The sequence below is a fragment of the Vespula vulgaris genome, chromosome 5 (genome assembly GCF_905475345.1).
Source record: "Vespula vulgaris chromosome 5, iyVesVulg1.1, whole genome shotgun sequence".
Taxonomy (NCBI): Eukaryota; Metazoa; Arthropoda; class Insecta; order Hymenoptera; family Vespidae; genus Vespula; species Vespula vulgaris.
The window spans coordinates 5,489,074-5,513,126 of NC_066590.1; the positions used below are offsets into that span (position 1 = coordinate 5,489,074).

At 34.4% G+C, this 24,053-nt stretch overlaps 1 protein-coding gene across 31 annotated transcripts in view; it reads right to left on the minus strand.

Moving 5' to 3' along the window:
- The window catches only part of LOC127064301 (voltage-dependent calcium channel type A subunit alpha-1), a 116,477-nt gene extending 92,710 nt beyond the window's left edge, over nt 1-23,767 (minus strand). For 5 of the 31 annotated variants that reach the window (XM_050995167.1, XM_050995163.1, XM_050995173.1 and 2 more), the window contains exon 1: nt 23,116-23,764. The gene's annotated coding sequence lies outside the window, so the exon portion shown is untranslated. Of the gene's footprint in view, nt 1-23,115 lie in introns of all 31 variants that reach the window. The other 26 variants (XM_050995177.1, XM_050995174.1, XM_050995160.1 and 23 more) reach the window with 11 other exon arrangements.
- Between the last annotated feature and the right edge of the window lie 286 nt (nt 23,768-24,053).

A 24,053-nucleotide genomic window follows, 5' to 3' on the forward strand; every position in this document is an offset into this window, starting at 1 on the left:
TTAGCTTAATCAATTAACACGCGTGTTTGTGTATACCTGTAGAAGGGAAAGAGAGAGAGAGAGAGAGAGAGAGAGAGAGAGAGAGAGAGAGAGAGAGAGAGAGAGAGAGAGAGAGAGAGAGATAGAGAGTACAGGACTTCCTGTCTGACATCGTACTACAATGTGTGATAATTAAGGAATCGTATCACGATAGACGAGAACCCAAATAGGTGCATACGTATTACAGGTATTTACAAATATATGTTTGTACTACTACATAAATATCTGTCGTACATTCAATTACAATCCGTTTTCCATTCAAACGTCGAATCACTAATGAAAAGCGTTTTCAATCGTTTACAATCGAAGAAAGATAGTACTATCTCTCTATCTATCTCTTTCTCTCTTTGGCAGTTCGTTCGATTTTACAAACACCGATACCTTTCCAACTTGTCCCTCGTTCCTGGCATACAAAATAGCATTCTAAACGTTTATACAGGAGACAGGGGAAGGAGATTAATTGTCGAGAAGGGGGTAATGGGGTAAGGGTGATAAGAGGGGGGCGAGTTAGGGAAGGTGTCTGGTGAAGAGGATGAGAGGTAATTTTCACTTCGCCAATTGATATCCCGTAAACCAAATTCGCGGTAGCTGATCGAGAAAATTCATTCGTTGGTATGATTTCTGCACATGGTCCACCCATCGCCATTCGTGTTACTTACACATATGCGAATTATTATCAGCCCGTCATCCATTGGTATGGTCAAAACGAATTACAATCCATTACGCGCGTAATTGAGCACCGCTCACGCAGCCGGATATAATGTGGAATTAGATGATGTTAAGTAGATTATGTGTGTGTATATATATGTGTGTGTGTGTGTGTGTGTGCTATGTGCACACATAGACACACACAAATATATATGTGTGTATGTATATATATATATATATATATATATATATATATATATATATATATATGACGTGCATGCGTGCATGTGTGTACGTATGTGTATATATTTTTGAACGTATGCGTAGAACGAGGAAGCAACAAATGCTAGTACGAGACGCTATCCCATTGGTAGGAAATTTAATTCTATGAAATACAGGCTGATGGACCATTAAGATATTCACCCGATGTTAAAATAATAAAACGATACATAATCTACCTAAAGTAGAAGTAAAGCTTTCGAATCTCTTTATTAACATATTTATTTAACATGATTTATATCGATAGGGATATTTAATTTTGTTAAATAGTTACAGTATAATATAACAATGTGTATGCAATTACGAAGTATTGAAATTAACTTTAAGTATAATTTAATTTTTGGTGATACTTACGAAAAACCTTATATATAAAGTAAAGTTATAGTATATTATTTATACTACAATACATAATTACTCTATATACTGAGTATAACAATATGGAAAACTTTCTATACGAAATAACAATGCAAAAGTTATATAATGAATAAAGTCGGATAAAATGGAAAATAAAAAATAAATAAAAAAGAATACAAATAACAAGAAAATAGACAAACGCACACATGTATAGAGTATCTAACATTGAAGTAACACTCCGTTGTAGAAAATTAAAAGAAGTCTTAAAATATTTGTAATTAAATTGTTAAATACATAATTACAATGGTGGAATTGAAGAAGCAAGAAAAAGAAGAAAAAAGTAGGTATAACAGGTAATAGTAACAGTAAATAGATTGCTCGTGAATGAAAGAAGAAAAGTCTGTTTTCGATGTAAAAGAAAATTATTCAATTTAAACTTTGGATGGATGTGTTAATCGATCGAAAGAAAATAGCCTATATCGTTAGATGTAAAGGGAACACTGTTTAATGGGATACGCGCGATCCGTTCGTTCATTTTGTAAAACTACCATGATTAAGAATAAGGTAAGTACCTCAAAGAACATTATCACTTTCTCTCTGTCCTTTTCTCTCATCAAGATTGGTCGGAGCATGTGATAAGAGAAGACGTGCGTTGGTCGCTTCTCTCTCTCTTTGGTCACTTCGATACGGAAAGGCTTTTGGTAGGATAATGAGAAATCGAACGACAAGGGCGTATTGGTACCGTTTATGTAGGCGTTTAGAAGGTACATAGTCTATGTACTCGACTCGATGCTTTCCCATCGTCTACCCTTCTCTCTCTTCTCTCTATCTATCTATCTATCTATCTATCTATCTATCTATCTATCTATCTACTATCTATCTATCTATCTATCTATCTCTGTCTATCTCATTGCCTCCTTTCGCCTCTCTGCCGGTCGAAATTTTAGGATAGCAACCTGTTGCTAGGCACCCCAGAGACCTTTTACCTCGCCCTCTACGTTACTCGGCAACCCCAGCTTGCTTACTCTTTCTCTCTCTATCTCTCTTCCTATCGTTCTCTTTATTCCTCCATTTTCTTCTCTCTTTCTCTCTCTTTCTCTTACTCTTTTTTCCTTACTTTCACGCGCGTTCAAGCCTTCTCTATCTTTTTTTACTCTTGGTCAACACTGTGAGTAAGTTAGGAAAAACCAATCCCCAACGTCCCTCGTTTCTCTCTATTTCTCTCTCTTACTCTTACTCTTGACATTTTTCCTCCGTGTTTCTCTCTTTTCAATCCCATACTACCCTGTTGCTTTTTCCATTTTACCCTTTCCTTTGCTCCGGACCACCTTTAGTTCGTGTACACTTGCCATAGAAAATCTAATAACGAGTCGAACGGTGAAATTAGTTCTACTGGTCTTCCCTTAGACAAAGCAATGAAAAGATCGAGAGAGAGAAAGGGAGAGAGAGAAAGGGAGAGAATAAATTCGAAGGAAATCCCTTCGAGAGCCATGCGAAAGATAACAATACATAGGGTCTTTAACTGTCTTTAACTGAGGGTTAAAGACAATTTTATAAACTCTTTTACAAATAAGATTTATTTTTGGTATCGTCAATCAATTAATTTATATTATCCTTATCACGATCTTGAAGTTCGATCATACGTGGATACATATCACTAGGAAACGTAAGTTATAATGGCAAAGTTCAATTTAATCTCGGCATATCTCTGATGGTTTCAAACTCTCCGTTAACTAATCGTTTAAGTGACAAGTTTTGACAAAGGGACGAGAAGATGGCCGTAAGAGAGACAAGAGAAACTATTCTCCTAACAATCTCTTTTCTTACAACAATAATAATGATAATAATGATGATGATGATGATGATAATGGTAATGATGATAATAATAATAATAATAATAATAATAATAATATTGCACCAGATATTGCCTGGTACAAATACAATATAATATCAAAATATCTTTTCTATGGCTTGAAGATTTTATCGTCACGATGTAAAAACAACGATATTAAATAAATATTGCATACTGCAAAAGTTCTTGCGAATGAATACATAACGGGGTGTTATAAAATTGTAATTCTCATTATTCTATCAAATACAAATATACCATTTCGAGAAGAACAAAATAAAGTTAAAAAACGGATATGTATGATATGCCGTAATGTAATTTATTTACTTGATTTTTGTTAATGAGATTTCAAATGTTAATTGGAACGAGCAACACCCGACGAGTTAAATGAACATGGATCGAAAGATAACTCAATTGATAATGAAATGTGTGGTCATATACTATTAAATACAATGCATATTGGCAATATTTTATTATTATATCTGAATAATGCTTTTTTTCTTTTACTCAATATACAGTCCATTGGTTTATAATGGTTAATTGTTGAGACTGATTAACTAAAGTAAATAATAAAATTTAATAATATAATAATAATAATAATAATAATAATAATAATAATAATAATAATAGATCCATAGAGATTTATTATAAAATAGTCCCTGATCTTATTAAGGGTGAGTATGGACAATGAAAATTCACGAGTCTACGATCGTAAAGTACTCGTTCGTTTATTTTGCTGTCCGCCTGCTGCAGCCGACACTCTCTCCGCGAATAAACCTACAGAGGCCTCTGGGACAAAGCGTGTCGTACACCACAACGATTCTAACATACCGGTGACGTCCTTGCAATAGGTTCGTGTTCTTCTCGACTGCCATTGTAATTGCATTTAGAAGTCCTTTGATCTAACGGATTTGCATGCGAGCTTTTCTTTAAAAACGTTTTAAAAATCCTTCTCTTGGGATAGACAGAGATAGAGATAGGAAGAGAAAAAGGGAGAGAGATACAAAGAAAGAGGGAAAGAGAAAAAAAAGAAAAACTTTCATGGATCGAACGGAAACGATTAAATCGACATTTTCGCGATCAAAGTCGAATCGTACCGTTCGGTAAAGCTTTCGAGAAACCCTTTTATTACTGTGTTTCAGAATAGGAAGGAAGGGCTCGGGAATGGTAGAGGTAAGGAGGGAGAACCCTCAGCTAACGCTTGTATACAATTTTATGAGAAGTCTTTGTGCTCGGAATACTACTTTCCTCACGTTTCCTTGCTTTTCTATGGGGAATCATTTATGACGAGAAAATATAACCTCACCTGCTTTATTTTTCTTCTTTCTCTTTCTTCTCTCGTCGCGAACTATATGTAGATTTGTCCAATTTAAATGACGTAACTCTCTTTCTCTCTTTCTCTCTATTTATCTATCTCTATCTTTATCTCTATCTCTATCTTTATATCTTTCATGGAAGATTCATAGCGATACACTCATGGTACGATCGACGTCGTTTCTCGATGGAAATCTTAATTACTTTTCTCGTTAATTCTTTATCGTTTCGCGTATAACGTGCCAAAGTCACGGAACTATCGTCGAAGAGTAAGTACTTAACTATAATCGATAACGTTAATCTTTCATTTCGTTGATAATATCCAACGTAGACGTTAATGAAAATTATGTCGACGTTTCAATCTTATCGCAGAAAAGAACAAGTAACTTTCATAAATTCTAATCCTCCACTTGTGTATGTATATATATACATATATATATTATATATTATATATATATGCATATAATATACATAAAGTACGCGTAGTAACGGGAACTATAAATCTCAATTAATATAACGCGTAACGAAGCTTACAGGCACCGCGAGACTGCGTTATTTCGTCCCAATTATCATCGCACCTTATTCTACCTTGCACCTCGATCTTATTCATCGTAGATACACATACTCATTCATACATATAAAAGACAAAAACTGCCTACCTTCTACCATGTATTTCGAAGTGCAATTTATCACTGTTGAAAAAATACAAGTTTTTCGTTTTACTACTATTCTTTTGTTATTTTTACAACACGTAGGTACATGTACACGAAGCGTATCATCAAAGCTCAATATTGAAAACAAAATATATCAAAAAGCCTAAATCAGGACTAAATTCTAATCCTTGGGAAAAGTCTGCGATAACGGGAAAGTAAAAAAGAAATGGTAAGAAAAAGGAAAAGGGAAAAAAAAGACTAGTAAATATAATAAATTCCAAAAAGTGCAAAGATAAAACTGGGAGAAAGTTCCTTTGTAAGTATCCACGTTTTATTCGCTTCCTTTTTTTTTTGCTTTCTCACAAAAAAAGTCCATCACTCCCAAGTCGAATATCTTAACAATGGAAAAAGAAAGTTATGAAAAATTCCTCTCGTAAGTACCTGCGTTTCGCGTTAACGTCTTCAAAAAAAAAAGGAAAAGAAAAGAAAAAAAAAGTAGAAAAAATAATTTCTCTTATTTTTAAATTCGCGAAGAAAAAGAATGAGAAAAGAATAAGGGGGAGGAAGAAGAAGTAAGTAGAAAAAGAACATCGAAATATCAAATCGTTTTTTACCGACTAGATACATCGAGCAAACAAGGATAGCCTCGTTTGGCAAATACGATGTTTCATCTTGCCTGACAGTTACCTGTGACCTATTGAAAAAAAGGACTCGCATTTACTTCCCTACCTTCCGATAATTGAACGAAGTAGTTCATCAATGAAACGATCGTTCGTCTCTATAGCATTTCTATTTTACGTGCTAGCCAGTAAACAGCAAACGACGTTACCTATCCATCTTAGCGTATTTCAGAATCTGCGTACGATATTCCTTTTCTTAAAATCGTATTTCAAATACTACAAAATAATTGACTTTGTATAATATAATCGAACGATATACGCGATTTACGATTTTCAAATAATATTAAAATGAAATGTTTAAAATGAAACAAAATTATACAAAATTATACAATTATATTTTCTGTTTTCATCGAGATACTAATACCACTTTGATATATTCAAATTTTCACGTATGTTTCTTGCCTTTATTCGAAAGAAAATCAACATAAGAGAAAGTACTATATATCTAAAAGTGACACACTCGCGAATGACCGATGAACGAATCGATTTCTCGTCTAAACCGAAGCACCTACTTCCTGACAGCGTAATTTATAGTTCGGCCACGTGTTTCTTCCGGAAATTTCCGGACAGTAGGTGAGAAAATCGCTCTGTCTCTTCCACCTTGTCTTTCCTATAAATACACCCCTTTTTTCTCTCTTTCTGTTTCTCTCTTTTTTTAATATGATACAATATGAGTAATTGAGAAGATTAAAATAAAAAAAAAAGAAAGATTTCTTCGACGAAAAATATCATCCCGTTTCTTAAAAATTCGAAACATTATTCATCTGCTTGAAATAAATCGTTGGGAGCGATACCAATAAGTATTACGTATCTCAGCCAAAATATTTGATAAACGAGATCGTTGTTCTCTTTTTCTCTGAATATTCGACTTTCCTATGAATATTCGAGTGTTCCCGTCGAAATAACCGTTCCAGCTCATTGTTCCGAGTCATCACAAGGCGAACGCCTTCCGCAATCGTTGGCAAAGGAGATTGACGGAGAATATTGTTCGTACCGTACCTCGTCAACCGGAAAAGCCATTTCCCGGTCATATCTAAAACGAAGAAGGAATATCGAACGACGAAAACCACTATACATTATTCTCAATCTCTTTCTTTCTCTCTCTCTCTCTCTCTCTATTTCTATCTACTTCTCTCGTTTGCTTTTGCTCGCTTTTGCTCTCTACGCTAGTGAATCTAATGTGAAAGGTTATAAAAGGATCGCCTCTTCATGATTCTTAGAAAAACGTTGGCCGATTGTAACTTGCATTTCGAGATTTTACGATAAGAAAATCCATGGAATATACGTAATATCTACATAAAAAGATATTTTTCATCTATGTTAAAGAAACTCCTAACGTATGGAAAGATATATATCAAAGAACGTTGACGAAGGAACTTGGAAAAGTATAAAACTCGCTTTTCTCAGATTTATTTTTCTCTTTCTGTTCGTATTTACAAACCGAGTATATCCTACATATGTATATTGGCAATATCAGCCATATTTTATTATCTGTCTCACTACTTCTACTTTTTCTACTTCGAAATGGAAAATAACAATTTCTTTATTCAAAGGAATAAGAAACTTAACAAAAGAAAGTACAGATTGTGAAACAAACAAAGAAAAAAATATGTATCTGCAATGTATAAAATAATAAGACGCAGGTAGATATATATGTACATACATACATAGAAACATATATATTTATATATATGTATATATACACACATATCTCTGCTTAGTTTCAAGAACGGATTGGCAGTTCATTATACAAACATACGCGGACTTTAATTGGAAAAGCTATTTCCCAAACTGATGCCTCGATCTAACTTGATTCACATGAGAACGAGAACACTATTAAATTGTCATCCATGTTAAATAGAGACAGACGGAGAGAGAAAGAAAGAGAAAAAGAGAAAAAAAATTTTCACTCAAATTTACTGACAAAATACACATACCTCTCTCTTTCTATATATGTGTATATATATATATATGTATATATATACATATACATATATCTGTTCTTTTATATATGCAGAAAAACTTTCAAAAGCAAATTTCCGACAACGAACATTATTTTTTTGACGAATAACTTGATTATATCGCAACGCCATCGGCCAAAACGGATATCCGGCAATCGTATCCGAGCAAGCCCAACTTAGAATTCAAGCTTAATTGAGTTTACACCATAGTGATGGTTTCCTCGAAGCGGAAATTCGTCAGGATCGTCGGCTCTCTCAAATATTATCGACCTGGAATGTTCCCGAAGAGAGAACAAAAGGGAGAAGAAAGAGAGAGAGAAAAAGAGAGAAACAGATTGTTCATCGATTGCATTTTTCAAATATATATATATATATATATATATATATATATATATATATATTCTAACGCTATTAATTGATCTAAAATAGAGTAACGGAAAGAATATATTTCTCTGTTATAGAGTACCCTCGCAATATCGTGATTTCGTAGTTCCGCTTTTATTAGGCCTCGAGTCGAGCGACTATCAGTCACCAGGGACAATCGAGATAAGCCTGCTGCATACAAAGTATCGATTTTCACACTGTATTTTTAAGTCGACGTCACGTTCCCGTTTCACCAAGGCGAAAGGTACGTAATCGAATTTCAAAAGTCGTACTAAATCGATCTGGTAACTAATTTAGATAATATGTAGATACTCGCGTGAATACGAATCGACGATTTCGAATAAACACATTTCAATGTATATACATATATTATAGTATATGTAACTACTCACCGATACTGTTATTGAATCTGAATAAGCTATTGAAAATGCAGAAACTTCTTGTAGAAAGGATTAGTTCATCTCGTTCTCTGAATTGTACGGAACAAGATCGGAAACACCTATCCGATATCTATTGTTACAATGACGTTGTATCCTCGAGCATGACCCATACGTTATAAAGTCACAGGTAATATCCAACGTACACGTAATATATAAATAAAACATTTCTACTATATTTCTGGAAGGTCTTTTAAATAGTTAAAAAATCGTAAAGCATTAGCCCAACGTCGCTTTCCTCTATGACGGTGAATTTAATCGCGACTGTTTTCGTTGCAAGTACATTCTTGGAAAATACATCCCCCACCCAACCATCCTTCCTCCCTCCCTTTCCTCTTGCTCTATCTTCCGGCTCATCGTGGACAGAGATAAATTTAATATTCATGGACACACGTGTCAAAGGAAGCGAAGAGAATTCGTTTGCCCTACGCACAAAGGAAGCGAAATTGAATAATTACGAGATTTCAATGAATGAGAACGCTCGGTCTAATGAACGAATTAACACGAAAGAACGTGGTTCGTCGATCTGTCGTCGTTGAATATGACCTCACGTTCACGATGTAAGATTAATTTATGAGATAAGGTGTACACTCGCAAAAAGATTTTTTCTGTTAGACGATAAAACTTTACGAACCATTTAGTATTACCAACGTTGAATTCAATCTCTCGGATGTCCTAGAAACGTTTCTGGATATACCGACACCCTGTTGCTCCCTGTTGCTAAATACGTACTTACAGAGAAATGTATATGTATATCGCCCAAACACAACTATAATTTGATTCACGTTTTCTCGTAATATAACTATCTTCTTGACATCATCTCACGCGTCTTCTCTTTATAACTCTTCCTATAAAACTATATAAAAATTCCTATTAAAGCTATCAAACGGATAAGCATATCGTTAGAGGTATTAACGAAATGGTTCATTTGCGTACCAACGAGAGAGAGAGAGAGAGAGAAAGAGAGATAGACAGACGGACAGAGACAGAGATAGAGTACCTTACGAAGGATCTACGTAAAGCTAATTGGAATAAACGGAATGACGAACATGCAAATTATTCGCTTCGTCCCTCTTCTCGTACTACACAGCTTCCTTTTAACATCCACGTATCGATCCACGGACGAATTCCAAAGTAAATAGCAAGGACGTACGAACGACCGGTTCAAGTCTCTCTGATCGAGCAAATAATCGTTTATTTTATCGTCGCGAAAGAAAATCTTTCGTTAGAAGCAGAAATCGTAAATTAGGAATTTCTATCATTAATTCTAAGTATATCCCCTAATCCTCTTCCCCTATCCCGTCAATCCCACTCCATACCAGCCAAGGTAGAAAATTAAAATTACCCCTTCGTTTCAAAACCCGAAAAAACGAAGTCCATTTTTATTTCCATTACAATACTCGAATAAGTTCTCTGATAGAGATTGCGATTCTACATTGCATTCATTCTACATTACAATAATTTAAAATAATAAAAAAAAATCTCACGTCTCTCAATTATCCAAGAAATATCAAAGTGTCGATAATTTTACTATGTCTATGTGTATGTATCTTTGTATATGTATAATCGATACGCTTGAATTAATTAAATTTAATTCAATCACTAAATAAAAAAAAATAGATAAAGAGAGAAAACCTCAGAATAAAGTTTTTTTTTTTGAATATTATTACTTTATAAAACATGAGCGTCTTGGTGCAAGCGCACGTAGCTTGCATCAGCGTATTGCTGCTGCTGCTGCTGCTGCTGCTGCTACTGCTATTACTATAATACGTAAAAAAAGAAATCGTAGTAATTCTCGTGAAATTTAATAGGAATATTTACGTGTAAACGAGAACTCGGATTGTACGATCGTGAATATAATTTAATATCTACTAATGAAAATTTGTCGGAATATACATACATATATATCAACGCATAACTCGTTTTTTTGCAAACACATGATTATTTCGTTAATAATATCAAACTATTCATAAAATACGCGAATGGATTAAGAGAAAGAAACGAAAATTAATAATTCTATCCATTACATTAAATTCGTGAAACACAACAAGATCGATATTCTGTCATGGATAATGGAGTTTCATCTTAAAATGATGATCCATGTCATCGTCACCGTCGTCGTCATTGTAGAAGAAACCGAGGACCAATTCGCAAATCGTAAAAGTCGAAGATCCATTTAATCCCAGGTAATCCCGTCTCCATCCATTTTTAATCCTTACGAAGATTTTCCTCTCAGTAATTTCAGTTTTCTAACCCTTGGAAAATTATAAATTATCTCTGGTACGTGCCTGACGGGTATAAAAAAAAATAAAAAAGAACAAGAAGAAGAAGAAAAAAGAAGAAGAAGATGATGAGAAGAAGTAGGGAAATGAAAAGGGTAAGAAAAATCTTTCTGTTGATCTTCCTTGGCTAAGATAAACTTTTAAAATCAAGCATGCGGAAGATATGTACGTATATAAAAGTTGGGAAGTAACAGAGATATAGAGATGGAGACAGAAATAGAGATAGAGATAGAGATAGAGATAGAAGGACAGACATTTGCTTTTTCGAATACTATGAAATCTTTATTTGATATTTGACGGCATTCTCATTGAATATCCTCATACATACATATATAAAATATTGAAAAAGATCGACGGAACAAAGGTCACACCGAATCGCGTATACTTCCCCGGAAATCAGTTCCGAAGCAACAAGTATCGAATATCGATTGCAGTTTCAAGAGGACTCCGTTAAAAAATAACAAAAAAAAAAACAAGTTTCTCCCTCTGTCTCTTTCTCTCTTTCTTTCTTTCTCCTTTTCTTTATTCTTATGAAACGATAGCGACAAATTAAATCGAGAAAAGAGAAAAGCATATCTCTTTCCTACGTACATATAATCAATTATATTATTTCTATATGTTCTAGATATTTAACTAGCTCAAAGAAGTGAGAAACAAGTTGCACAACCTCATTGAGTTCATCTACGTATCGACTTATTATTCTCGACTTGAAATAAACATTAACAAAAGTCGTACGAGACTTTATTACGCGAATTGGACTTTGAAAATTAAGAGAAGAGTTGTCGAAGAAAGTTCACGAGTTCTCAAGTATCTATACTTAAAAGACAAAGATCATTAGAGAAATAGAGAGGTAGAGAGAGAGAGAGAAGCTATCCAGTCTTATTAAAATTAACCATTCGATTCTGAAGAGACTTGACTCTTCCTTATTTTCACGATTTATAACTCTTACTTTAGTATTTTGATCGTTAATAAAATGATTAATTGATTTTATCTGTTCTATTTCGAATCTACCTACGTACATATGTATACTTCGTACGATCTCATTCGTCTTCCGCAAAACTAATTATATATTTTATCTTCTAAGACCATTGGCTAGTCGTCTATCTATTAATTATAGTAGGAAATGTTTAACCCAGCGTGTGATCATCGATTAGAAGGCAAGGATGCATAAGGTCTAACAGCGAATTACACTAATTAGTATCCCAGGCTTCACGTAGATCCGATGTCATTTGTCTTCCGACCATAAATCAAGATCGATGGACGCTATGAAGATGTTCTATTTTTTGCATAATACGTAGATATAAACGACTTAACACGAATAACAAAATAAATGTATTTTACAAAGTGAATATAGATACACACACGCATATATACATCAATTGTGTAAAGTTTATTCGACGTGAAAGGTTGATATACGTATGTACGTATGCATTATATATAGGTAGAACGAAAAGACGTATTTCAAATTCGTTACTTTCACGTCGTTACCTTCAAAGTTTCACCAATGTAAGATATTAAGCGGCACACACCCAAATTGCGCTACTTTACCTCCTCTTTACATCGGAGCCCCAGTCGTCGTAACTTTAGAAGCGTAGCCTCGGAAGGAGCGAGTTGCGTTTAACACGCAAGCTTAACTACGAGCAACCTTAAATGCGATCATTACCTATATAAGAGAGAGAGAGAGAGAGAGAGAGAGAGAGAGAGAGAGAGAGAGAGAGAGAGAGAGAGAGAGAGAGAACGAGAAAGAGAAGGAGAGAGAGAGAGAGAGAATCGAAATTTCAATTGGAGCAAAACATTTTTGTTGAAACTTTCAAGGTATTCGAAAAATCATTGTCAACTCGAATCAAAATATTCCACCTAGGACGTTGCAAATGCGATGAAATTCTCTGAGCGACGTGAAACTCGTTCTCTCTCGTAAAACCAAATACACCCTATAAAGCCCGTATTAACCTGCCAAGCAACGGGGACGAGAAATAGGTCTACCCGTCGTAACGTAGAGAAGAAATAATCGCGATATCGCATCGACAAAGCGTATTGAGAAACGCAATAAAGGCGATGGCCTACAATTTCTATCGAAGGAACTCCTATGAACGTTCCCAGTTATTTGATCAAAACTTTCGACGATCGAATCGAACAGTTACTTAAGCTCGTTAATGTACTCCATAACAGGTTTTATAAAAACCAACAATAATCCATTAACAATAAGCGAGAGACATTACGTTAGTGGTCGAGTGTTTCTACTTCCACGTTATCTTCGATCCACCATTAGAGACTCGAGTAATACCACGAGTTTACCGAAGGCTCCAACGCGAGACCACTCGATCCCATTTTCGCGCTAGCAATGGCGTGCCTTTATCCAATATAACACGTGCCACGATCATTTCTTGTCCCCTAGAAGTTACCTATTATTAACATGTGAAATTATGCGCATTAACATCGCAATAACAAGTTTTCATCGTTAATTCATATTCGAAACGAAGAGATGACTATGATCTTACACATGATAGACATATGTGATCCTTCCAAAGATCTGATGATTAACATTTAACAAAATTTAATTTCATTTAATCGATCGTAAAGAGCTTCGAGAGAGATCAGCCACCAGTTTAGCAACAGGTGAGCCTCGTTTAAACCAAGTCGTTCGTGCATGAGTCCGCGAGTAATCGATAGTAATTATCTGCTCTCTCTCTCTCTCTCTCCCACTCTTCCACATAAATATAATTATTACCCTCCTCCGTTTCCCTCTCCTATCAACTATATAACATTTAACATGCACGATGCGGTGATTCGCCAACGAAAATAAATTGTCGCGTCATATGCATATATAGGTACGCATAGATACATATCCGTATATGCACACGCATACTATATATATATATATATATATATATATATATATACATAGATAATTATTTGTATATGTAAATATCCTATACGAAAATAGATAGAATAAATAAAGAACGAAAAACGTTCTATTAAAGAAAAATAAAAAGAAGAGAACGTGTTGTGCCACGTGTAAACCTAACTCCAAAAGAAATGATGCAAAAACAAGAAGTATTTTATCTTTTATATGGACACTATTGATCGCGATTTCCAGCTGATAAGAGTAATACGTAGATGGAATGGCGTCACTTTATACTGAAATATATATTCTCAAAGAACTCGTATTTGCTTAAGAGAATGATTTTCGTTACGCGTTTACACAACCTACAAATACTTGCCTTCTGTTAAAATTATTTCTACAAAGAAATGAAAGAAGAAGGAAAGAAGGATAAAATCTACGCTTTTATCTAAATATATTTCGAAGCTGAAATAATTCTTTATAAGGATATATATGTACGTGGTATTTTAAATCGTTAATCATTTTAATTCAACCTTTCCTCTTTCTCGAATTAAGCGTCATTGTTCGCGATATAATACGAAATCACGAGATGGCATTCCTCTAAAAAGTTTTAAAATTCTCAACGTACAACGAAAAATGTTGATTCGTTGAGAGAAGACCGAGGAGCACGTACTGGAAGATCCGATGACGTTGTAATTCAATGTGTCGCGTGTAGAGATAACCAGCGAGTATTTGTTTTATACGAAAAAAGAAGAATCTATCTATAAAAATATCTATAAAAATAGTATATGTATAAAAATAAAGTAAAGAGAGAGAGAGAGAGAGAGAGAGAGAGAGAGAAAGAGAGAAGTAATAAGTTAAACGAACAAAAAGAAAAAGAAAGAAAAAAGAAAAAAATTCGAGTTAGCAAACTTTATAAAATGAATTCGTCTCGGTAACAGAGATTATAAATGAAAGTTAAAATAATCTTGACATCAGATATTTTCATCTCATACTATATATTTACACGTCCTCTTTCCTTTTTCCCTATCAGAAAACAAAATCGAAAATAAATCATTTTCCAAGTTTTAACACGAATATTACGTCAAGGACCATCGACACGAAAAGAATCTAAAAAAAACTACTCTGGATACGTGAAGTAAATGTAAAGCTTTCCTTCACACAGAATGCATTTTGATCGAACTTCCTTGAAAACTCTCCAGATGATTTACTTCACCTAATATTTTTTTTCCCTTTTCACAGACAAGTAACTCTTGCGCATACGCATGGAAGAAGAGAAAGAAGAAAAGAAAAAAGCAATATGGCTTACTTTCTATCGGCTTTGCGCGTTTTAGAGCCCGTTATCGCGTACGGTGTCCTATTACTGATAACAACAAAGTTTAGCTCATCTTCGTCGACAACGAAACGAGGGGTCGTAAAAGAGAGAAGGAGAGAAAAAGAAGAAAGAATGTAAGACAGAAAAACAAAAGATGAAAAAGGAAAATAATAAAAGATTCACGAGAAGAGGGTTCTTTGAAATTTTAAACGACAAAAGTCATTTTTTTCTTAAGAAGTTGACTCAGCGAAAAGTAAAAACCCTAGTAAAAATCCTCGGATGTATGTATCTATGTCTGTATATACTTAACTATGTACATGAATTCGCATTACCAGGAATTAGAAAATTATAGGAGAAATCCCCATCTTAATCTATTCTACGATATTACGTTGTTATAATTTACGAAACACTGACGTAGGTAGAGATGGTAGAGACAATTAAGCTATAGTATTAAACCACAATCTTATTAAGGAAGTATTAGAGGCGAGTATACTTGTATCTAGATGGAAAATTCTGCGTATAACGTGATCGGAACGTGTACGTGCATTACATGCAAATTAGTATGCAAAAGGAACATACTTATTTGGTTAATTGCGATTCGATCCGAGCATGACCAGTCGATCACGCAACGGTTTCTTTCAAAGCGAAACGTTCGATCAAAGATTCGTTCGATTTAACGAGCTCGAGGGTCTAGCTTATAAAAATAAAAAGAAGAAAGAAAAAGAAAAAGAAGCAAACGAACAGACAGATAGATAAACAAGCAGACAAACTAATAAACAAACAAACAAACAGAAAGATGAGAAATTGATGCGAACCTCCAGGTATTAATTTCAGCAATTTGTTGAATTTACGTAGATTGGGTATTCGTATAGTGGAAAGCTTGTGATCAGAAGCTTGTGGTCTTGAGTTTTTCTTTGTGCATGGGAAATACTGCGGTATATACTCTGGTCTAAGAAAACGTTCAATTTCTAGAACCTAATGGAAATAAACCAATGAGTGGTCTCTCTATTGCTCTCTCTCTCTCTCTCTCTCTCTCTCTCTCTCTCTCTCTCTCTCTCTCTCTCTCTCTCTCTCTCTCTCTCTCTCTCTCTCTGTCTCTCTCTCTCTCTCTATGTATATATATGTGTGTGTGTGTGTGTGTGTGTGTATATTGAAACTAGAGCGTGAAAGATTATTCCATAATATGATACTAATAAAGCTACTATCTCTTTTTCTCTCTCTCTCTCTCTCTCTCTCTCTCTCTCTCTTTTTTACTCTCTCCCTCTGTTTCAAAGATTCCGCTAACAATAGTACAATAATACCTTTGGAAAATAAGTCTAAGAGAATCCAAGAAAAACGCGTTTCTATGAAACGTCAAGGGACCGAACTCTATGTTCTCCTTTTCCTCTTCCTCTTCTTATTCTTCTTCCTCTCCCTTCTTCCTCCTCTTTTCATCGTCGTCGTACGCTTCTCGTACTAGCAAATTGGAGTGCAAGCTGCACGGCAAGGTTAATATCGCGAAGCACTTTGTACTGCTCGAACGAGGGAGAACGCTCGTTTCAGAGTATTTCCTTTGCCACGAGACAAAGGGTGTACACTGTAAACTGTAAGGTTTCTTCATAGAAATTCGCTATCGCATAAACGCGATGACATTCGAACTTTCGACGTTTTTATCCCATAATTTTTCTAACAATTTTTTTCTAAACCAATTTCGTTCAATCGTCGATACAATAACGTCGAAGAAAAAACTTGGATTGTATTGAAAATATCTATATTTATACAATGCATATATGCATACATGCAATTGGAAACAAAACTTGGCGAACGTGACCATCACGACGATACTTTTCATTCTCGCGTGTATCCGTTATACATCTTTACTTTTCCCTTCATTTTTCTTTTTCGAATAATTTTTACTCCACTTTTCTAATCCGTGACCACTAGGGAACAACACTCTTGGCGATTACCGTCAATCTAAATAAGTTTCTCGGGAAGAAATACTGCGGGCAACATGCTTCAACGTTCTAAAATAACGGCAATAAAAAAAAAGAAAAAGAGAAGAAATAATAATAATAATAGTAGTAGTAATAATAATAATAATAATAATAATAATAATAATAATAATAATAATAATAATAATAATAATAATAATAATAATAATAATGATAATAAAACAAAGTAAAACATCGTATTATTTCATTCTACTACGTCATATGCAGTTTTATCGACGAATCGAAATCGTCAGTTACGTTCGACGAATAAATATGTTCAGGGATAAAAGAGATTCCTCTTTTTATTCCCAGGTAGGATGAATTTGCAATTAATATTGAGCAAACAAAAAGCTTAGGATTTTAATGAGCTTCGGGATGCAAGATACGCAACCGCGTTATATGCATCGCGCAAACGCGCTCGATATACATGTATACATATATATTATATATATATATATATATATGTATGCATATATATATGCATATAAATATAGATAAACCTATGTGTAGGCGCAATATGCAATATATACCTATGTATAAACACATATGCGTAGGCGAAGCATCGTCTGCGGTCCAGCAACCGGGCTTTTCCGAAATGCAACAAGTCGCAAGTCTCTTGATCGAAGAGGGAGGCCAATTGCCCAAGAAGTGATTCCCCAAAGCAATTCTCCTTCACCGACCTAGTGTTTCATCTTCTTCTGATTTATAACGTCGAGCTCGAATAGCCAACCCAAACATCGTTTACCTTTGCTTTCTCCTTTGCTTTCTCGTGATAATAATTTTCTTTCCCTTCCTCCCTCGCTCCTTCTTTCTATCTGTCTGTCTGTTTATCTTGGACTTTTTGGTTAGCACGCGAGTTCACGATAGAATCGAAGAGGAAAACAAAGAGAGAAAGAGAGAATATAAGTTATACGACGTTTCGTAAGCACAAAGTTTCGAGAGGGTATATGAGACAGACAGAAAGAGATAGAGAAAGACAAAGAGAGAGAGAGAGAGAGAGCGAGAATGCAGAGATAGAGAATGAAAGAAAGAGAGAGAGAGAGAGAGAGAGAGAGAGAGAGAGAGAGAGAAAGAAAGAGAGAGAGAGAGAGAGAGAGTGCCGAATCCGCGTGCTCTCCCAGGCTCAGTAGGTTCGTCGATCGATGCCCCGGGCACGTTGCTATATATAACCACCCTGCTCTCACCCCCTCACGTCCACCCTACTTTCCAACCCCTCTAAACCTGCGCCGCAGGATACCCTGTGAACACCTGCCAACCACGTCTCCTATCTTTGTCTCTCTCTCTCTCTCTCTCTCTCTCTCTTTCTCTCTCTCTCTATCTATTTCCCTATCTCTCTATCTCGCGCTGATCAAATTCAGATTCGACGATCGAATTTCTCTCTCGATCCTCTTTCACAACTACATATACAAGCGCAAAACGCGTGGAAACGTTTAATTGCTTCACCGATGAATTTACTTTATGAGCGAGCTCGTTTTACGAAATGAGACATCGTTAACGTTAATCGCGTTTTATTTCGTATAGTGATTTATATTCCTTCTAGTGGATGACACAAATATGTATATATATATAAGCAGATACACATGCATATAAGATAAAGTATAAAACTAGTGATATTTCCTATAATAATAATAATGTGCAAGACTTGTGTACGAATGTGTTTATACGATTGAATTTTGTTGGAAATAAATTCTTGTTTCGTTTGTATTCGATCAATCTCTCTTCATGGTTTCAAGCAAATGTGTTAACAATAGATACAATTATATATAAATGTGTGCATGTGGGGGTGTATATAAAAGGTATGTGTGTGTATCTATAGATATAAATATACAAGCTGTATAATTACGTAAAACTTGTCAATAACTATACACGTGCATTTACGTAATGCATTTAATATCGACATTTTTTATGAATTATACTGATGTAACTAGATTAATTTAAACGTAATTTCGTTCCTATTAGACTTAATCTTTTCTAAGATATCTTTGAAAGAAATTTTCTCTAATAGTAAACGATGAAACTAATTTTTAAAAGTTCTTACGATTTTGTAAATTTATTTATATTCTACGTAAGCAAATTTATTTTATGAAAAAGATTTAACTGAATCCCTGGAATTCTTACATTTAACGATTTACTCCACGGTTGTTACTGCTACTACTGTTGTTGTTGTCGTTGTTGTTGTTATTGCTGCTACTGCTACCGTATTCGAATTGACGCACTATTATTCATTCACCAAATGGATCACCATCTCAATGCGAACGCATTTTGATTCAGTCCATTGCTATGTGTACGGTTTGTTGCGTGTACGTATGCTATATACTACGATTTATCTAGGACCATTACGTTTATATGCTCCTTCTGAAGCATTTTCAATGCATTGTGACGTATACTATTCAAAACAAGTCGAATTCTGATTAATATGCCGCTGCGATGTTATTCACAAGGGTTCAAAGAGATATACAGCAAAGCCCCTACGCACGATTATGGTTTCTTAAAAAAGTTAACTATCGGATTAAACTCAAAATGTCGTCAACTTACATGTAAAATTGTAATTGAAATACGTTTCCTCTACAACAACATTTCTCAATTATTTTTCGATCCAATATATGTTTTTGTAATGATATCGCGATCCAACTGTTTATAAGATAAATACAATTTTTAAGAAACTGTAAATCGGAATTACTTTCTATATCATTTTAAAACTATGTGATATTTTCGTGAACTCACAAGTACATTTTATGGGAAACTGAAAATTCCTTACAAATTAATTATTTTTCTTGCTTTGGTAGAAACTATCACTACACGATCTATTTGAAAATTGTACGCGACCTATAAATTAAGAAATTTCTCTATAATATATTAAGATAGAAAAATTTATAACATTGAATTGTTATTATTAGAATGATTTTCAAACATTTCGTAGATCGAAATCTTTTACATTGGTTAAATAAATCAAAGGACATTTTCTTTCGACAAGAAACCGAGCGACAGCTTGACCAAGAATTTCCAAGTTTGCAAACTCGGAAGTAGAAAATATATATTATATATATATACATATATATATATATATCTATATATATATATATATATATATATATATATATATATATACACCTAAGCATACGGATGTAGTTTCTCAGACTAATCACGTAACCTGCGCATGTGTGACACAATTCGGACTTCTCCACATCAAAGACTTGATTACAATGTTGCTGGCTGCAGCCTTATATGTGCTGATGTGATATCTACTTACTTATGTGTATATCTACATACATAGATATGATCCAAGTCTAACGGGTGCTCAAACTCAGTATAGTACATGATACGTTTGTTAAATACGTTTGTAACTTTACCGATTGTGTTACTGATCGATCACGTTAATTTAATCATGTTAATTAAAAAGAAAGAAGGAAATAGAGAGAGAGAGAGATAGAGAGAGTATTAAGTCGAGATGCAATAATCCAATTAACGAAGATCTGATAACGTTATTAATTTTTAATTCATTGTGAGTAAATAAAATATTACAAGAAAAAAAAATGTTTTAACTATTTTACCACCCTATGAAGATATCGTTACCACCTAACACAACTTTCACGTTAACCTATCGGCTGATCCAATCAAACTTCAACATGCAGCTGTGAACATTACGTGGTCGGATATTTCCTACGAAAGAGAAAGAGAGAGAGAGAGAGAGAAGCAGAAATAGCTCGAAGAATTTCGCAATTTAAGAAACTAATGAAAATATATACCTGCCGATATCGTATATTAAGTTTCGTACGTCATCGACGCAATTACGGGGAAAAAATACGAGGCGAAAAAAGAAAGAAGAAAGCAACAGGCTTACGACCTTATTGTGGATCTTCGGACAGTAAGGATAAAGTTCAACGTAATAACCGATAAGTATTGCTCTTTTACTCTATTTTCTTTTTTTTTTGTTTTTCTTCTTTATCTGTTTATTAGTATTTTATTTTTTCATTATATATATAGACACACACACATCTACTGTCGATCTGTTATTAAGCCATTCCGCCTCGCAAGTTTTCTCGTTAACGACATTTCATTCCTACGTTAGATTCGCATTCCAGTTCGTCGTTTAAAGATAGAAAAAGATTTCCAACTCTGAAAATCAAACTCTTACGTATTTCGAACGATAAATATAGAAGATCGTAGATCTTCTCTTCGTTCGATCAATTTCAGTAAAAGTAAATTATTTAAATCAATTCGATATATCACCTGTGATATCTTTTTCTGTAAACGAAGAAGAAAGACCCGTTTATATGTAAGTTAGCCAAGAGACCAAAGATAAAAACAACGTGTGCATGATTGTCGAGAGTTAGCCAAGACACGACGTGAATTAAGATCTTAATCTTTTCGAGAAAAGCTCGAAAGCAAGTTTACTGGAAAGTGTCAAGTTTTACATCTGCACGCACTACTTAAAAAAAAAACAGAATAAAGGAAAAAAAAGAAAAAAGAAAACAATCTGTCGGTCTTAGAACATGGTACATGTAACAATATATAAAAAAAGGTCGGAACGAAATTTAGTTTTCTACCTGACAATCCTCACTAATGGTTTTCCCGTGAAAAATTCATTACACTCGGGGGACCACAAGTTTTTTGAAATAAAAAGGGAGAGAACGAAAGTGTACTTTCTTACTTATTATCTACACTTTTTCTTTCTTCTTCTTTTTCTTTCCTTCTTTTTTTATTTAGCGCAAAGTTTAAAAAAAATAACATAAAAATAAAGAGATTCGACGGATTATATAATCGAATAAAAATCGAATTCACACATTTCAGTTCAATCTTCTTTCCAATCGTTCGGCTACGGTGATTTTAACATTACTGTATATAATTTAAACATATACATTCACGCATTTTCATTTAGTCTCATTGTCAGTTCAATCACCGATTCGTTATACACAATTTTTTAAATGTAAATCACGAAAACGGAATGGAGACTGAAATATATGAAACGACCTTAATCGAAATGTCCGCGCAAGTCGATCTTTCCTTTCCTAAAATAAAATTCGTAAAAACGCAAAATAATCGACACAATTTCTCTTCCAGCTGTGACATATTATCGTTTAGAAGTCCTTCTATTAAACTATAAATCGGACGGGCAAGATAAAAAAAATTAAAAAATGATAAAGAACAATCTTATCGATGTGACATTTTGTCGATCGAACCAACGCGCTATACTAGAACACAGGAACTTGATATCAAACGTGCGATCAACGTTTACCTGGGCTACGACCTCCTACATATCGTACGATCGATTCGAAAGAAACATCTAGTTTTTAATTTTATATATATATATATATATATATATATATGTCATCTTATCTTCGTCTACCCAAAAATTATATATACGAAAGGTTCGAGTTCCGTAATCGATTTCACGATTGAAAAGGTCTCGAATTATCACCTTAAAGGGTGAACAAGAAATTTAATCGAAATAATATGATATCGAAAAGGATCTAACGATAATTCGAGATCGTTATTTTAATCTTTGAAGCACAACTGTGAATAGCTAAAACGTGTTTACTTTGACTATCATTAGTCTGACTTATATTACATCGCGTGAGATACCCTTAACTGCAAGTTTAGTCGAGTATCAGATACCAAGAGAATTTCCTCGCGGTCTTCTTCCAATTTATTTCCTCTTTACTATATTTCTAACGTATTTTCTACAGTTCTTGTATCTAGTAGCATCGCACTCGTAATACATAAAATAGAAAAACAGCGACAACAGAACGTACGCTAGAATATTGTTCGATCTGCGATATCGCTTTCAACTAATTGTCGTTCTCGTAATTTCCGTGACAATTTATCGATGAATTTCTCTTTGAGAAAAATAAAAAAAAAAGAAAGAGAGAAAGAAAGAGAAAAAAAATTCTCGGTTTTTACAAAAAAAAAAAAGAGAGAGAAGGAAAATAGAGAAAAATGATTACACGTTTCACGACATTGCTAGAAAATAATCAACGGAAAAAGAAAAAAGAGCGATACGACGAGTTAAATGTAATAGTAAAAACACAGTAAAACTAAAAATACTACAATCTATAAGATCTAATTATAAGAGGTAAAATAGATCGTCGAAAGAGTCAAAATAATTACCTTCCACTGTTCTTCGATCCTCAGCCCTGTGGACGCTTCAAGAACGTAAAGCGTGAGAAATCCATCCGTCAGCTATCAGCCATCGTACCGAACGAAGTTCCTCAACGATGACTATAAGAACGATGTTGATCGCTTTGTTTCTTGGTCACCACTACCGATTCACCGTCACAAAATAATTCGCTTTCGGCGTCACGTCGCGACATTTTGTATTGGACAATTCATCGAAAGCCGTTCGTTACTTTTTATATTTGATGGAACGCCTTACTTTGCTAACTAGTTCCTACGACCTCTGAAAACGTAAACTTCAAAAGAAATAAAAGAAGAAAAAGTATAATCAAAAGAAAAGGAAACGCCGACGATATAGACGTATGTTAGTGATGTGTTTCCTTTATCGACGTTGTAACACACTCGCAATCGTGCAAGACGAAATAAAGAAAGAAAGATTAACGAAGAGCTGTTAGGGGGAGGAAAAGGAAGGGAAAAAAAAGGAGAACCGAGGAATCCTACGGTCTACGCGGTTAGACATAGCGCGCTTCCAAGCGCTCCACGGTCGCTACACTAACTGGCGCTTCCTCACTTGAATTTCGGGACGTCTCGGCTCGACCCGGCCAATCCGAGGACGAGCTTCCGATGAGAGGGTTGCACAGACGCATGACAACGCTCTAGCGCCACCCCCACGTCTCCTTTTCTACGTTAAATCTAAATCATTTCTCACAATTATAGAAACACACTTTCTTTTCTCACTTGATCTATTAACTCGTAATTCGACGTACAATTATTATCATTATTATCGTATGACCTAATCATCTTATAATGTAAACACAAATAACAAAACTATACAATGATTTTAACCAGCAAAGATTCTAAATAAATAAATACCTTGTCTTTATCCTAATCTTGATAACTATCCGTTCACCGTTCTATATTCATATTCTAAA